We start from the raw sequence: 13,410 nt of genomic DNA on the forward strand, positions 1-13,410 counted from the left end.
TATTTGGATAACATTACGAGATGAAGCACTCAACTAACTCATAAAATTATAATTTTATATCACAGATAAATCAAACCTGCTCTAGTCGCGATAACAGCTTATTTGAATACACTGCAGCCATAGGAATAATTCATTTTGGAAAGAAAGGTTATGGCTTTCTATTCCTCCATTACGTTTTGAGAGGGCTTTTTTCCAGTTTGTATCTGAAAGTAACTTCTATACATGATCTACATCTTTCTTAAAAATGTATTCCGAAACCAATCAATGAAAGTTGTGTACACTTCATGATTATCATAATCAATGAAAAAGTGTCGTGTTTTATTGGTCGAAAATGATTTTGTGAAGCTCCATAACATTATGAAACTCGACTTCAAACTTCGATGAACTGTTCTTTCGTATGCAGAAATTGAATAAAAAAATTGAAAAAATTATATAATCTGTATTTGGTGTTTCATATCTCTAGCAGTATTATTCAAACCGCTGTGTATTGAATTGAACCAACTTGCTATGTTTACTACTACTGGGATCCTACCAAAAAGAAAGAAAACCCTTTTCGATTATACTTCATTATAATCTCAACATTCTTGCTGTTTTAACCTGATGGTGTATTCCATTACCACACTTCAACAATTGTAAATGTTTTCAGTTCTCAAACAATATAATTTTCAGTACTTTCATCAAGATGATATATAATTAATGAAGTCATTATAATACCATCGTCTTGTATTGAAGATGATAACAACTTGAAGCAGATGATTGAGTCGTGACACTAACTAAGTAAGATATGTGTGAGACATGAACATTTTCGAAACCAACGTATTCTTCTTCTTCTACGAAGAAATAAATACGGGTGGTCCCGTTCGTTCGAAGAAGTTGTTTGTACTGAAATCTCAGCGCAATTATTATTCATAGATCGCTGAGAACGTTTCAATAAACGTGGACTTGATGGGGTAACGAGATTTGTATCTCATGGATAAATGACATTTGTAACAACTACATACTAGTTATTACCTTGTTAGTTAAGAGTATCTTGGTACACACAATGTTGTATGCAAATCTTATAAGGCTTTGTCCATAGAAGGCACATGATTTTTCCATCTTTTTATCGAAGGAGTAGGTAATTTTCAATATCAGAACTGATGATTTACAAATAAATATAAACCAATCTGAAAAAATATAATTATTTCTCAATTTTTTTTTTTAAATAATGATTTATTAAAACAACGATAAAAATAAAAACAACAATAAAAACTAATTGGCGCTCCGGGGCGACTTCATTGATTCTAGTGGCGCATTTTCTTTTTCAGCTGCAGGAAAACCCGGAGAAACCTGCAGCACCACATCATCTGAAGATCTTGATCTACCAATGTCCTCTCTCTTATAAAACAAAATGTAGGGTGTCTCCAGAGGCTCCAATGAATTCAATGCATCGCCAGAACACTTCGTGACACGACTATCGTCAAACTTAAACCAGTCCGTTTCGTCTTTAACCAAGGCGTAATAATGACCAAATTCAACGCCAGAACCACAGTGAACAATGACTGCATGAATATTATAATAGTGGTCTGCTAGATAGAAATGTTCATCTATTTCGAACCTTGTGATATACTGTTTGGAACCTTTGGTGTAGTAATGAATATTACTGGAGTTTTTCCCAACACCAAATCGTTATTTTTACACCTCGACACGTGTTTCGATCACCAAGTGATCATCTTCAAGAGGAAGATAAAACTAATAACTACTCAAAACTAAAGCTACTTATACTAATCAGGTACATCATACAGGTAGGTAATCAGTAATACCATCCATACAAGTGTACCACCCTAAATTAATTTTACAATTGGCCTTTCTATTATTTACAATATGTCCTTATGTATGTTTAAATGGTACAGCTATATATAGAACAATTTTCAGCTATATTAAATTTGTTTCACAATATTGCCTATCTAAATATATTTACAATGTGTCTCTTTGTAGTAATCAGTAAACCCAACAATATTATTTCAACAAGCTATATAGTATGCTATTTGGTATTGGTCCGTTGTCGTTATTCATAATCTAAGATCTATTAAAGTGAGATATAAGGAACACATAGCACACTTAAAATATGGAAGATTTGAAAAATCAGCAGTCGCCCATTATATTTTTCGGGTGATGACTGCCGAAGACGATTGTAGATACCAACAATCGAAACGTCGTGAACTAACGGGACTTGGAATCTCTACACTTTTTTATTTTTTATTATTTTCTTTTTGCATTCCGTTAATTTTTATTTATTCAATTATTATATTTTTACTTGTAGGTTATTTCACTATCATTGCATTTCAGGTTTATTGTTGCTTAATATAATTGTTATTTTCAACTATTCTTTTTTAATTATTCTTTTTTACTTGTTTCAGGGATTTCAAATCATTTTATATAGTAGACAATGGAAGTCCGAACTAGTGAAATTTAAACATAATAATATTATGAATAACGACAACGGACCAATACCAAATAGCATAAGCTTGTTGAAATAATATTGTTGGGTTTACTGATTACTACAAAAAGACACATTGTGAATATATTTAGATAGGCAATATTGTGAAACTAATTTTATATAGCTGAAAATTGTTCTATATATAGTTATAACATTTAAACATACATAAGGACATATTGTAAATAATAGAAAGGCCAATTGTAAAATTAATTTAGGGTGGTACACTTGTATAGGTGGTATTACTGATTATCTACCTGTATGATGTACCTAATTAGTATAAGTAGCTTTAGTTTTGAGTAGTTATTAGTTTTATCTTCCTCTTGAAGATGATCACTTGGTGATCGAAACACGTGTCGAGGTGTAAAAATAACGATTTGGTGTTGGGAAAAAACTCCAGTAATATTTATTTCGAACCTTCCAAAGAGTTTCTTGCTTCCGTCGGAGTTTGAAGATCATCAGTGTTATTATTAGATTGACTGGTGTCTCAGCTATACTTGTTTCCTCATAACAGTCAGTTAGTTTGCAATACAGTCGATCATCACTTGTTGAAAATTCTATTTTCAGATGATTTAACAATAAGCTTTGCACGGACTGGTTATTAGTCATAATAGGAAAAGCGAGATGAAGTTCCAGAAATTCACATAAGTTTTCGCTACGTCTCGAACATTTACTACAAAGTGAACAAGTGAGGATTTTTCCAGCAAAAGATTCACAAACACAAGACGAGATGGACTGTACGGAATCATTCAATCCAGAGCGGTCAGGAGTATTGATTTTGCTATTGTTTTGCTCAACAAGAGTATTCAACAAGAACTCCAAGAATTCGGAACAATCCTCTTGTTGTCCTAACGAGTATCTAGTGGACTTCAAAGACTTCAGGAAATTGGTTGGAGGGAAAGATGATACCTTCTTACGAAACTGCAGCTGCATAAATAGGTGTCTGAGTTTGATGAATGAGTAGGAAACATTCCCGTTCTCGTTCATCATTAAAACCTCGTTCTTGAAATTCTTCGACATGAACAACACTGGTAATTAAATTAATATCTGGGTTCGAAAATTCAAATTTGCAGATCAACATGCCTGGAAACTTCTTCCAAAAATTCCATTTGCATCAACTCAATAGTATATTCTTTTGAAATGAAAATTTTATATTGTAAGAACTGTAGAAATGTCATTTTGGATGGTTAGTCAAGTTTTGTCTGGAAGAAGCCATCACGGCTTACATGCCACATAATTGCCTTCTGTATGGAAATTTTCAATACCTTGGGTTTACCTTATTTTAATTTTTCTAGAAACAATTTTTCTGAAAATGAAATACAGTGCATTCCATTGGAAACGAGCCACACTGAATAACTTTTGGTACAATGATTTCCAGGAAAAATAAAAAACACGTCAACAATAGTATACAGGGGAACACATTTTGACATATTTATATTTGATGTTACGTCCCCTATCACGCCCCCAGAGCATGTCACCAATTTTTTCAAATGTATCACCCTATATTGTTTCGCATTAACAGATGCTCCATGATGAGCAGAATTCAACAAAGTATAAAACATATGGTCAGAAGCTTATGATTCGGGAGCTACAAATTATTTGAGTCGAAAACGAGCTACCCTGAATGAATTTTGAAACAATGATTTGCAGGAAAAATAAAAAACCAGGTCAACAATTATACAGGAGGCCACATTTTGAAATATTCGTTCTAGAGACAAATATGGAAGCAATAAATCAGAAAAAGTGATTTTTTAATGTTTTCTTGAATCACAATCGATGACTGGACAATGAGGAGAAAAAAACTTTCTATAGTGGATGTTCAAAAATGTTTCCACCAACTTCCATGCAATGGGACAAACGAGCTTCCATAACCGCCCTTACATGGTTGAGAATCTCGGGAGTTATATATCTGCAATGCCTCATGATATTCTCTCTCAAATCTTGTAATATTGTCGATTCTATCTCATAAACTTTAGACTCCAAATGACCCCATAGAAATAAATCTACAGGGGTGAGATTCGGAGACCTTAGTGGCCATTCCTTCAGGACCTCTTCTGCCAAACCAGTGACCAGGAAAATGATCATCCAAAAATTGTCGCACGTGAGCTGCATAATGGTGAGGTGAACCATCCTGCTGAAAAACTATTTTGTTTTCGAATAAATTTACATCCTACCCAATTGCCCTATTGATGCATAGTATTATTCGATTCTCCAACATATCCAAATATTTATCACTAGTCAAATTATCACCGATAGGAAAAGGTCCTATGATGTGCTTATGATGCACTGTTTGGAACCTTTGGTGTAATAATGAATATTACTGGAGTTTTTTCCCAACAAGAAATCGTTATTTTTAACACCTCGACACGTGTTTCGATCACCAAGTGATCATTTTCAAAGAGGAAGATTAAAACTAAGGACTAGTGCGAGCTAATCCTATTTATGCTATAAAGGTAACTCATACAGGTAAACCTTTCAGGCATACCAACCTAAATTAATTTTACAATTTTGCCGTATCTATTATTTTACAATATATGTTTATATAAAACAATTTTCAGCTACATAAAAATCAATTTCACAATATTGCCTATCCAAATTTATTTTTTCAATGTGTCCTTATGTAGTAATCAATAAACCCAACAACATTGTTTTATTTCATTTTAACAAGCTATATAGTATGTTATATATATATAAAATATAGGCAATATTGTGAAAAATTAATTTTCATATAGCTGAAAATTGTTTTATATAAACATGTATTGTAAAATAATAGATAAGGCAAAATTGTAAAATTAATTCAGGTTGGTATGCGTGGATGGTTTTGTTGTATTTTACCTGGAATATCTAAGTTAAATCCGGTCTCGAAGAACGAAATATTGAAATTCAATGTCAGTCAAAAAAGTTTTTTTTTTATTCTCTTTGTTTTAGTTACAACAACTGAACATCAAACTAAATATAATTATATACAGGGTAAATGAGAGAGTAAACAAATAATAATGAATATAAATACTGAACATTCTCTCCCTCAGTAATTGATTCGAATGAAAGAAATTACTTCAAATCTGATTATTCTCGGGACACTTCTCTTTGAATACATCAAGTATGCAAAGTGTAGATACAGCTCGCTTGAATGTTGTTCCAGAAGCTGTAACAACATCAACCACTCTAATTTTGCCATCCTTCCCAGGGTGAACATTTGTAATTCTTCCTTTCAGCCAAATGTTCCGTGGACTATTGGAGTCATAAAATAGAACAATATCCCCTATTTTGACATTTCTTCTCTGCTGGTGCCATTTATCTCGTTTTGCTAGAGATGGTAGATATTCTTCAGCCCACCTTTGCCAAAATAAATCTGTGAGCTTTTGTGCTGCCTTCCATTTGTTCAATAAACACAAATCCCTTTCATCAGTTTCAGCACAAGGTAACGCTGAATAACAAGTTCCAATCAAAAAATGATTTGGAGTTAGAGCCTCCATATAGATGATATGGATCATTGGGTACATGGGTAAGTGGTCTCGAGTTCAAAATATTCTCAACTTCTGCAAATACTGTCCTTAAAACATATTCCTGGGGGTATCTTGTTGTAAGAACTTCCGACACATTTTTCTTGATAGATTTTATCAAACTCTCCCATGATCCACCCATGAAAGGAGCTAATGGTGGGTTGAAAAACCATTTCACATTTTTCAGCGTACAAAATTCCTTTATTTTATTTTGGTCAAACGATTCCAAACTTTTTTGAAGTTCTCTGTTACTTCCTTTAAAATTCCCTCCATTGTCACTATACATCTCTTGCGGAAAACCTCGTCTACTACCAAATTGTTGAAAAACATGAATGAAACCATCCGTGCTCAGGTCGTGTGCAATCTCTAAGTGAATTGCTCGTGTAACCATACAAGTGAATATCACCCCATATCGCTTCTCCCGACTTCTCTTGACTGAAACTAAAAGAGGTCCAAAATGATCAACTCCAGTTTTTATAAAAGGTCTCACTGTCCGTTCTATTCTACATGTTGGAAGCTGTCCCATAATCGAAGGTTTCGGCAAGGATTTCCTGTTCTTACACTTTTGGCAGTTTGTCCAGCAACTGCGGATAGCTTGTCGCATACGTAGTATCCAAAACTTTTGTCTCATGCTATTGAATACAGTATCTTGTCCATGGTGATTGAACTTCTCGTGATAATAAAATATAAGCAGTTTCGTAATTTTGTGTTTCGTCTAAAAGTTTGGAGTTATCTAATCTTCCACTCAATCTGATCAAGCCTTCTTCATCAAGGAAACAATCCAATGTATACAGGCGACAGCTTGATTTAATTCTGATACTTCTAATTCACCCGGAGTTTTTGCTCTTGTTTTACAATTTTGTATGAATCTATATATCCAAGCGGCTGATCTCAATAATTTTTGCTTTTTAGAGAATTTATTTGGATCAGTCGTAACTACATTTCCTTTATCGTTCATATTTACATGAACCAGTACATTATTTTCTTCTATGTCTACTTTTTGTCCATTATTATTTGTTCTGAATTTTTCTTCAACAGGCCAAAATTCTGCGGTCATGTACAAAAATTCTGGTCCCTTTAACCACCTACAGTCAAGAGAAAAATCCATCTTCGAGTACTGCTTTGTTGCTTCATCTGCCACGTTTTCTTTTCTTCCAACATATCTCCAATCACAAGTATTCGTGAGCTCTTGAATTTCTCCCAAACGTTGCGCTACGAACATTTTGAAGCGTCGAGCTTCCGACCGAATCCAATATAATACTGTTTTCGAGTCAGTCCAATATATTGTATCATCAATTTTTAAGTTCAAAACGCTTTTTAAGCTTGAACCCAGCCGTGATCCAATTAATGCTGCCTGTAGTTCAAGTCTTGGTATAGATAGTGGTTTTATTGGTGATACTCTGGTTCGTGCGTTCAAAAAACAAACTTTAATGCCATCTTTTCCAGACCATCTCAAATATGCGACACTTGCATACGCATTCTCAGAGGCATCACAGAAGATATGAAGCTGAATTTCAGAATCGGACCTATTCATTTCACAATATTGTCTTGGCAATTTAAAATCATCAACACTCCTCAAATCTTGTATGAATTTCTCCCATTTGATAATCAAACTGTCTGGTATTTCGTGGTCCCATCCTATCTGACTTCTCCATGTTTTCTGTAATATGATTTTACCTTGTATCAAAAAGTTTGCGAGAAATCCGAGGGGATCGAAGACTGACATGACGATCTTGAGTACTTCTCGTTTTGTCGGTCTTCTGTTACCTTCCAATAAATTTTTGTCAATTTTATGGAATTTTGTTTTGAATTGAAAGATATCTTTTTTGGGGTTCCACCATATACCCAGAATTCTTTCCTCTGAAGAATTCAAATTTTTGTCAAATTTGGCCAATAGTGAGTCATCTATGCCTTGAAATAAAATCGGGTTATTGGAAATCCAATTACATATAGTGAATCCACCTTTACTATGTACATATATTACGTCCCTTATCAATTGTTTTGCCTCCTGGACATTATCTGCTCCCCCAAGATAATCATCCATATAATGATCATTGATGATGGCTTTGACTGCTACAGGATATTCTTCTTGGAATTCTTTGGCATTTCTGTTCTTGGCCTCCTGGGCTAAACACGGGCCACACGATGAACCAAAAAATACCACATTTATTTCATATATATCTGGATCATCATCTCTTCGCATTCCTCTGTATAAAATTCTCTGTGCTGATCTGTCTTCTTTCCGGACATTCACTCTCGAAAACATTTCTTTGATGTCTGCTGAAAACGCATATCTTTTGATTCTAAAATTCAGAAGAATTGTTTGAAGTGAATTGTACAAATCCGGTCCTGTCAGCAGAAAGTCGTTTAAGGAATTACCATTACTTTTCGAAGAGGCATCAAATACGATTCGTAATTTATTGGGTTTGTTTGGATTCATGACACCGAAGTGTGGCAAATACCAGATTTTTCCGTCGTTGAGATTATCTTCTGAATTAGAAATTTTCGATATATAATTTTTCTTAATCATATCTTCAAACTTTTCGCAATACATTCGACCAAATTCTTCATCTTTGTGCATTCTCCTTTCCGTACAAACGAGTCTTCTTATGGCATTTTCCGGTAAATGATGATTACTCTTTTTCCAAAGCAGTCCTGTTTCAAACGTGTCACCTATTCTCCGCATTGTAGAATCCATGATCTCTTGAGCTCTAATGTCTTCTCTGGATAAAGATTGTCTTGAAGTAGGAAATGATTCCATTTTCCATTGTTCTTTAATCAGGTCATGGAGAATGTCTAATTCATCTTTTTCTTTCAAATCCACAAAACAAACAAATGTATTCATATTATCATTACTATGATGTAAATTTCCGTGAACTACCCAACCTAACAATGTTTTCGTGAGTGCGGGTCCATGCCAAGGCCCCGAAATTATTTTCTTGCTTACCAACAATGGCCAATTGTCTTGACCAATCAAAATTTTAGGACGTATATCGATCATAGATTGTATTTTGTTGTAAATATAAGGATATTTCAAAGAAATATCGACAGTTTGTTTTGGCAATGAAAGATTTTTGATCGTTCGAACATGCCTCAAATAAAAATTCGAATTAGAATTACACGTTTTTGAAGATATTTTGAAAGTAACAATTCTTTAGTCATCCTGCTCTTCTGTCTGATTATTTGTTCATTGGATACATAAAGACTTTTGAGGACCATCAAGATCCAAATCATCAGCGAGATCTTTATCAATTAAAGTTATGGTACAGGCATCGTCCAAAAGAGCATATGTATCAATTTCTTTTTTGCCATTCGAAATAGAGACTGGTGAAATTTTAAGTAACACTCGTCTATTTGATGAAATGACAATTGGTTTCAATATCAGTGACTTGCGAAGTAGAATTTGTTTCTCTATTCTCTTCATTTTTATGTAAAAGCTCATGATGTACTCTCTTGCATCCATCTACTGTACATATCTTTTTTCTTCTACAATTTTTCAAACCATGAAAAGGTGTCAGGCAAGAAAAACAAATTCTATTCTTTGTCGCAAAGGACCATCTTTCATCAACGGAAAACGACTTGAAAACATGACATGAAAATAAACCATGAAATTGATCTTTACAGCAAATGCATTTTTTGCTAACAAATTTTGTGGCTAAAGTGATATCTTTATTCCTGTAATTTTCTTTATTAGCCTTGAATTCTGAAATTTGTGGAATTTGAAGTTGACAAGCTGCATTAGCTTTAGATCCTAACCATGAACAAAATTTAATGAGTTTATTTTTTACTGTCTTCTCAGTAATATATTCTACCCAATTCAATTTGTAAGAAGTCGGTAATTTATTCAGAAGTTCTTCTAATAGCAAAGGATTACATAAGTGTTCATTCTCCTCCAATGACAGTATATACAAAATTTTTAACTTCGTCTGAAAATGCTATCAAAATATCTAATTTATCTTCCTTAATTATTGGAAATTTTTTCAAACGATCGAGTAATAAAGTAATAATATGTTCAGATCGACCAAATCTATTTTTTAATAATTCTATTACTTTATCAACATTTTGCGGAAGTATTAATAATGCTTGTGTTATTTTTTTGGCAGGACCTTTAAGACATTTCTGTAACCTGCTTTGATTCTCCTCTTTTGAATAACCACACAAAGCAGTAGAATTTTCAAACTGGTGAATGAAATTGGGCCACTCTGTAGGATCCCCATTAAAATTCGGCAAGTCTTTCGGAACACTCTGTCTAGTCAAAATTTTCTTTATGTCATTATTGTCAATTGATTGACTAGACATTTCTCCTGAATTGAAATTTTTCCTAACGTCATTTTGACAGTTGTTTGCATTTTTCGGAGTAGGATATATTTCTGCGTTTGACAATGTAGAAAATGGTTCACATACCTGAGAACAGCAAGGCGTGCAATTTTTTGTGTCATTATGACCATTCCAAGTGAACTCGTTTACCCATTTTTGAACATTCGAACCATTGTTAATCACTGACCCTGATCCACATGATGGAGACTCATCTTCCACTGATACATCCAAAGATTCATATTCTATTTGTGACAACTTGAAGGCTAATTGTAAGTCGAGAATCTCTTGTTCTTTCTTCAATAATTTCTGCTCCAATTCTTTCTTCTTGATTTCTGTCTGAATCATCAATTCTTTTTTGACTTTTTCTGAACGGGCGCTACTAGTTTTGGACTTAATCGATTTCTTTTCTTGAATGGAACCCTGCCGTGACATTTTCTTCTTGCTGTCTGCATGTGAGTACTTACAAGTGGAGTTTTTGTCATCAATGTCATTACTCTGCTCCAACTGTAAGCCACGGGAAGAAATGTTGTCTTGTTCCCTTTCACTACTGATAGAAATCGCTTCCTTTTCCCGTTTTTCCACTAATCTCTCGCTTCTTCGATTTTTTGACATGTCTCAATAGGTTGATTCGGTAAAGGCGTAGAAGGACCAATTAATGTTGTATTTTACCTGGAATATCTAAGTTAAATCCGGCTCGAAGGACCAATTAATGTTGTATTTTACCTGGAATATCTAAGTTAAATCCGGCTCGAAGGACCAATTAATGTTGTATTTTACCTGGAATATCTAAGTTAAATCCGGTCTCGAAGAACGAAATATTGAAATTCAATGTCAGTCAAAAAAGTTTTTTTTATTCTCTTTGTTTTAGTTACAACAACTGAACATCAAACTAAATATAATTATATACAGGGTAAATGAGAGAGTAAACAAATAATAATGAATATAAATACTGAACAGGTTTACCTGTATGAGTTACCTTTATAGCATAAATAGGATTAGCTCGCACAAGTCCTTAGTTTTAATCTTCCTCTTTGAAGATGATCACTTGGTGATCGAAACACGTGTCGAGGTGTTAAAAATAACGATTTGGTGATGTGACAAAACTCCAGTAATATTCCTATGATGTGGTCACCTGAAATGCCTGTCCAAACATTCAATTTTTGACGTGGTTGGGAATGAATTTGACTGTATAAACTGAACGTACATTAATCCGAAAAACACATTTTATATCCGTTCAGTGAGACTTTCACAAAACTCGATACGTCTATCGAAATCATCTTCGTTCAATTCATGAACTAGTCTGATCGTATAAGGATGAAATTTGTATTTATGAAGGATCCTAAAAACATGTGTACGACTGAATCATGATTCTATAACTTAGTAAGAAATTGCGAATTTTCCATTAGACCAACGTGCCCTAAAACTGCAGTACAAATAGCTCAATCGTTGACAACCCCTGAACGGTTATGCTTTTTATTGTTTACAGATCCTGTTTCCATAAATTTGTTCAATAATTCCGAAACGTATTTTTGTCGTACATTTCTTCCTGTATGAGTATCTTGAACATACGGGCAGCAGGTCTAGTACTATTTCCATTCTGGTAGTACAAACTCACACTATTTCAATCCATTATCGAAGCTTATAAACCATTGCTTCTCAAAAATTCACAAGAACAGAAACACCAATTGTAACTTCACTTGGTAGGTAATTATTATTGTAGAATAAGACAAATACAAAATGGAGAGAATGTCGAATTCAGAGTTAGCTAGGCAAACTAAGACTTTTTTAAGTATACAAAAATACCTATGAAACCTAGGTAATAGATTGTTCAGAAGTTCATTAAAGGTGGCTAGTTTTCAACTCAAATAACTTTTAGTTTCCAAACTATGAGCTTTATACCATAATGTATTCTACTTTGTTGAAATCTGTTTCTGTTTCTGTTTAAAATCTGTTTTTCCGTTAACCAGCTGTCGCACCCCTACGAACGACAACCCTCAGAAGTAGAAACTTGTGCGAGCTAGGGATTAACGAGGTCTTACCTTTTAACGTGTGATTCCTAACACATGTTTATCATGGAACATCCAATAATACAAAACAATTGATCCATTAAAAAAATGATGACATCTTCTGGGGTTGAGATGGGGAAAGTTAGATAAAACGTGAATATGTTAAAATATATCCTACTGTATACTATTGTCAAGGTGGTTTTTTATTTTTCCTGAAAATCATTTTTCTAAAAGTTATTCAAGGTGGCACGTTTTTAAACACAAATAATTTGTAGCTCCTGAATCATAAGCTTCAGACCATACGTTTCATAATTTGTTGAAATCTGCTCATCATCTGCATTTCATTTAATTTTGTAACGAAAAGTTACAAAACTGAATATCTATAATCATATTTCGAACAATTCTCATGAACAAATTAAATTTTTGGTAATAAAATTATTAGTGTAACTCGAAGAGTTGAATATCATCAACAGATGGTATCAAGGATTCTTTATCCACGTTCATATTGCCATTACTGTTACAGGTAAATGTTGACTTCCACCCTTCATGCCTCTGCAAAGCAATGAGATATCGACCTGCATGCACTTACAGGGCGATAGATGATCTTCAAAACTTATGCCCAGTATAAAGTTTTTTTTTTTATTTAAAGAAAGTTGCATCAACCGCTAGGGTTATTAGCAACGGCATAATACAAATGGTTCAATTATTATATGATATTTAAAATTAATTCATATATGTTGGAAAATGTGGATATCTTTGAGGTATAGAGGTTCCTGACACAAGGTGCAGGGCCTGCCGCCAGGCACCCGAGACCCTAATGCACTTGCTATCAGCATGTCCAGCATATGCGGTCTCGGCATATATCCATCGACATAACGCGGCCCTAAGAGTGTTATATTAACATCTACGGCACTCTTACGGTATTGAGGAGACACCGGTGTTGCCCTACGCTCCGGGGGATATTGAATCCGTAGTGGGGAACGAGAAGCAAATTTCAGCAGCTTTCCGAATTTTCAATAATATACAGGGTGTTCCATTTGAAATAATCAAATTTCAGCAACTTTTTCAAGCAAACGAAAAAACTGTATTTTTTTACCACCCTGTATTG

General features: G+C 34.0%; 1 protein-coding gene and 1 long non-coding RNA gene across 2 annotated transcripts in view; one reads left to right on the top strand and one right to left on the bottom strand.

Annotated features, from left to right (window-relative positions):
- LOC111515241 (uncharacterized) overlaps window positions 1-13,410 on the top strand; it is a 127,648-nt gene that overhangs the window by 38,737 nt on the left and 75,501 nt on the right.
- On the bottom strand, window positions 10,908-11,249 carry LOC141480374 (uncharacterized). Its single transcript, XR_012464300.1, has 2 exons — window positions 11,074-11,249; window positions 10,908-10,965 (listed from the first exon to the last, which is right to left on the bottom strand). It is a non-coding gene; the product is annotated as an uncharacterized lncRNA (long non-coding RNA).

Source organism: Leptinotarsa decemlineata, unplaced genomic scaffold (genome assembly GCF_025532065.1).
Source record: "Leptinotarsa decemlineata unplaced genomic scaffold, Ldec_3_MD MMD2_P_RNA_scaffold_7, whole genome shotgun sequence".
NCBI lineage: Eukaryota > Metazoa > Arthropoda > Insecta > Coleoptera > Chrysomelidae > Leptinotarsa > Leptinotarsa decemlineata.